General features: G+C 36.6%; 1 long non-coding RNA gene across 1 annotated transcript; it reads left to right on the top strand.

Annotated features, from left to right (window-relative positions):
• The first annotated feature begins 3,487 nt into the window (after positions 1 to 3,487).
• Positions 3,488 to 5,002, top strand: LOC146960594 (uncharacterized). The gene is made up of 3 exons (XR_015035408.1): positions 3,488 to 3,559; positions 4,208 to 4,276; positions 4,915 to 5,002. It is a non-coding gene; the product is annotated as an uncharacterized LOC146960594 (long non-coding RNA).
• The last annotated feature ends 206 nt before the right edge of the window (positions 5,003 to 5,208 follow it).

Consider the following 5,208-nt stretch of genomic DNA (forward strand, 5'->3'; position numbering starts at 1 on the left):
GTGTGTGTGTGTGTGTGTGTGTGTGTGTGTGTGTGTGTGTGTGTGTGTGTGTGTGTGTGTGTGTGTGTGTGTTTTCTGTGTTATTGTATATATATATATATATATATATATATTTAGTCTAATTAATTATATTGTTACACTATAGACTGATGTCCTAAGCCTGTCTTTGTGTGTTGGGTGGGATGGGGTGACTATATTTGTCTGTTTTTTTTGTGTGTGTGTTTTTTTGTTTGTTTGTTTTGGGGGCGTTAATGTTTTTTTTTTATGGAAACACTAATGAAAAATTTGTAAGAAAAAAAAAGAGCTTGTTATCATAAAATTTATGTTTTATAAATTGAAACGAAATTGTTTCTTTTGCAGGAATAAATACCATAGTTGTTGTCGAAAAACAGGGAGTCTGTCTGCCTTGTCCTCATTCTGTGGAGGGTTCAGTGACGTGGAGCAGAGAGACTAATGGACAGGTGGTTTCAGTTTTTACCATTGATGGTGACAAGGAGACAAGATACAATGATCCACGGAAACAATACAGTTCACAAGCAGATAAGTCACTGTACAATAATAGAGCTGTTGTCTCAGACAGTGCAAGATACTTCTGCAACGACCAACCAGCTGTGGATCTGACAGTGATCCCATCAGGTAACATCAACCTTTATCAGTCTTGTTCATGTTTCTGTTCTTAAATGAGTTGCTAAGTTGATTTTATTTTACTCAAGATTCCCATCCTGTGGAGTGACCTAACAACAGCATCCTACTCAACATGTTAAATACTGTGTTATCACAGCTGGATACCAGTTTTATCAGGAAAATGTAGGCATTCAGTCTGTGTGAAGTCTGTAAGTGTGAATTGGACTCAATTATCATTGTGGAGATTGTGATGCTGATGAACTGTAATGTATTTTGTCCACCTCATTTATATCAGTGACAGAGGGCTGAACAACACAACACTTCTCCAAATAACTTCAGTCAGATCAGGAGTTAGTTTACACAACATCTACCATTAAAACAGGAGAAAGCCCATGACTTTACATTACAACATTAACATTTTCTCACTCTGTATTTGCTCTGTACAGGAACAACAATAAAAAATGCTCCAGAGATGACCAGCATCACTCTGACATGTCCTGGAGGATCAAATTATACAACATGGAGAAGAGAAGTTGCTGGAAGACAAAAAAATATCAGTCGTTCTGTCTCTTATGTGGACAAGACGTTGTCTATACCACAAGTGCAGCTTGATGACTCTGGACTGTACTACTGTGGAGGAGGAGCTGTGTATCTGAACGTCACCAAAAGTGAGTGAGGTTATAGACAAAATGCCAGAGGGGAGAAACAGAAAGATGGAGGGAGATAAGACACAGTGAAGCAGTTCTTTATTTAGAGCTCAATGTTCTGACTGATACAACCTTCATATTTGTCTATTAAGTAAAAATCGTACCGCTGATCAGAACAAATATTATGCTAAATGGAGTCAAACAGGTCTGACTCTGGTTGAACACCACTGTCATGCAATTTTTGGTACTACTATTATTTGTTTCAGTTTGCAGCTTTGGCCTGGTTATTTCCCCCTGTTTCCATTCATTATTCTAAGCGAAGCAACTCAGCTTCTGTCTATAGCTTCATAAAACAACTTTTATCAATTTTGTGCATATTATTTATATTTCAATTCTTCTTAAATTTTCATTTTCAATCAGTTTTCATAATATAAAGAAAGACACCTGGGGCCTTTACTACAAAGCAGGTTCAACATCCTCAGGTATCTTTCACTTACCTGATCAATCACAGACATAGACACGTCTGACATCAGCTGCAGCAGCAGAGTGGAGTAATTCACTAACGAGGAGTAGAAAATAATTCTGCAGCAAAGTGCTACTGACTGTGACAATGCTTAAATTCATAAGATTAAAATTAAATAAAATCACTGCTCCATCATTATGGGATGGCTCTATCAGGAATCTCATTATATTCCTCTGAACTGGCCTGTTGCTTACATGTAATTTTGTGGTGTGTATGTAATGCAGAGAATTAGGTGTGTTAGTGTTCAGGGACCGTCATATTGAATGATTATGTGAAAACTAGTTTCACTTCACAGAGTAAATCAACTCAGAGTTCAGTTAGGCTCAGAGTTTGTTGAACCTCTTTTCTGGAATAACCCTCAGGTACGCTGACATCTACAACAGCACCAACAACAACAACAACAAAGCCTACAACAACGCCAACCACAACAACAACAATGCCAACAACAACGTCAACAAGAAGAAGAAGAAGACGAACAACAACGCGAACGCCAACACCAACATCAACACCAACACCAACGCCAATGCCAACGTCAACACCAGCACCAGCACCAACACCAACGTCAACACCAGCACCAGCACCAACACCAACGTCAACACCAGCACCAGCACCAACAACAGTGACAATTATTAAGGGTATGAATACCACAAAAAAACAAAAACTGACAACTACAACATATTTCATTAATGTTATTGCACCCTGAAAATAATGTAATCATGAAAATCATTAGTTGTTTTCAATTTTTTTTGTTTTCCATGCGGATCTGAAGACAAGATTACTACTGCTTTGCTATTTGTCATCCCCATCTTCCTTTTCCTCATCATCATCATCTTTGTCATCCGCTGCCTTACTTCGAGATCGAGGTCCAAAAGACGAGGTGACATATGGGAAATGCTTTCAGATATGATCTCTAGATATAAACTATGATCTCTAAATAAAATGCACAAGTAAACTCCTGCTATGCCCTAATCCTAAAACCTATGTAATGCCATTACTGGGCTTTATTGGAGGCATTCTAATTTACCATTTACTCAATGTATTCATGAGAGTGAAATTATACTTAATTACGTATTTTCATGACAGATGGCAAAAACTTCTTCAGAATTTAAAGTCCACATCACAATCTTGTATGGTATTGTGACACTGACAATATTTTTTTATAGAAATTGAAGATAAAAATCCAGTCTATGAAGAGATACCGGACATATCAGTGTGTCAACCTTCACATGGTGAGTAATCAAACAATTTTCCTTCTATGATTGAGACGGTAACGATCGTGGATCCAAACATTCCATTCCCTTTAATTTGTTGTAATCTTGTATCTTTATTGACCAAAACATATTTATTTATTTTGTACCTTTCATTTTGCATATAGGAAGTTCCACTGCACCAACAGCTACCTATTATTTGGCAACATTTCCCGGTAAGTATCAAAGCACTTTTAAGGTACAAAGATGAACCAAACTGTCTAAGCTTTGGTGGGGGGTTTTTCATAGCACTATGGCGAAGCACCAAATTGAGAAAAATATTTCATCTCATAAGTATTAAATATCTTAACTTTGTAGATCATATTGATATTTTCTTCCTTTAATTAATATTGATAGCCTGATGTGATATGATGTAATATAATCTGATGTAGCTCAAAAACTCAGTTTGATGTCATTGATAAATGTGTGTTGGTTCATTTTTTCAACAGGTGTCTCAACCTCCAATGATCCCACATACTCCACTATCAGTGATCTCCCTCTGTCAGAAAACAAGACTGGTAAACAAACTGTTCGTTCACTTTTTTTTTTTTAAGAAAAAAGAATGAGTGTGCACTTCAGTGACCGGGTTAGTTAAGTAAACAATGAAGTGGTTTCTGTAACTGGTTAAGGGGAGCAGAGAAACATGTTTCCCTGCAGGTTGATCGTGAGATCTTTGTAATGAAGAAAGGAAACCTAACATTCTTTTAATTGTACAAAACTCCAGCTAAGTCTTTATACTCTTTATGCTTGTCTGGAACCCTCTTACCCCCCAAAGCTTCCAACCATCTCTGTAAATTTACACAATTGATGATCTCTATGACAGCCCACCCTGAGACTAAGCCCTGGCTGCTGTTGATTGTCTGTCCTACATGGTTCAAAGACACGTTTTCTAAAGTAGCTCTGATAGTGAAAGTCGTGAAAGAACCCACATAGTCTAAATAGATATTTTTCCACCACTGAAACTCACAGTGTCAGATCATGTACACCAAATGCATTAATGAGGAAACGAGTCATAAAGACTTCCTGAGAACCAACCAGCTTCTGAATGCGGTCATGGGTAAACGGGACAGAGTGCAGCACATGGAGTAGGGCTACTCTGGTGATATAACCTTCTCCTGATCACACCCAGTAAACAGTATACTCATTATTGTAATTTCTTTTTACAGTGACGTCACAACCTACTGATTCCACATATTCGGAGATCAGCGACACATGTTTTACTCAAAACAATAAAGGTAAATTTAATTATTAGCTGAATGCTGAAGAGGAGTATTTTGTTCTTTTATTTCCAGGTGCAATTAGGGGACTTTTATTTTAGAAAAAAAAACAAAACACTTACGTTATTCCATAGCAGTGTAACCTGATGTACCTGATGTAAGGTCTTATGAATCCCACCCATAATGTAAAGTGTTACCGTACATTTAAACTATATAGCTACTATCATATAAACATCCATGTCAGAATATGTTGTGGTGACCCACAATAGGGAACATAGTAAAGACATTCACCCAGGTACCAGAGGGCTTGTACCTTTAAGAGCTAGAGTTTAGAATAGATGGTTACTTAGCAACCTGGTGTTTCAGTGTTTTTGTTGTGTGGAGAGTAAACAGACTCGACTCACCTCCGTCTCCGGTCTGATCATTATTTACATTTCCACAATGTAATCATTCCACATTTTGTTCATGTGGTTTTATTTTATGTGTACAGTTAATCTGTCAATATGGTTCAGTAACATATGGGTTCCAACGAAACACTTTGATCATATAATCTGAAATAAGAAAGGCAAATGAGTATCAAATGTTTGCCAAATCATTTTAATCCAGCAGGAAATTTCATGAATATTATTGATTGTATTTTTATTCTTGATTGACAGGTTCATCACAGCCGACCAACACATATTGTTTACTGGAGAGACCCAAAGCTGCCGGAAACAACAATGATCAATAGTGTCTTTATATTTAGCCTATAGTTAAATACTATATATTTTTTTAAAGGAAATAGATGGTAAAATCTGGTGCATTACCATACATCCATGTAATTACACTGTTAGTGGTTTTTAGATAAAAATCAAATATGTCTATGTATTTCTTTGTGTTTTGTATAGTTTAACTTTACAAATATAATAATAATACACGTGATTTTGTGGTAGTTTAATTCACTATTCATA

This window comes from Trachurus japonicus, unplaced genomic scaffold (genome assembly GCF_045865225.1).
Source record: "Trachurus japonicus isolate A0001 unplaced genomic scaffold, Traja_1.0 AP030199.1".
In the NCBI taxonomy this organism is placed as follows: Eukaryota; Metazoa; Chordata; class Actinopteri; order Carangiformes; family Carangidae; genus Trachurus; species Trachurus japonicus.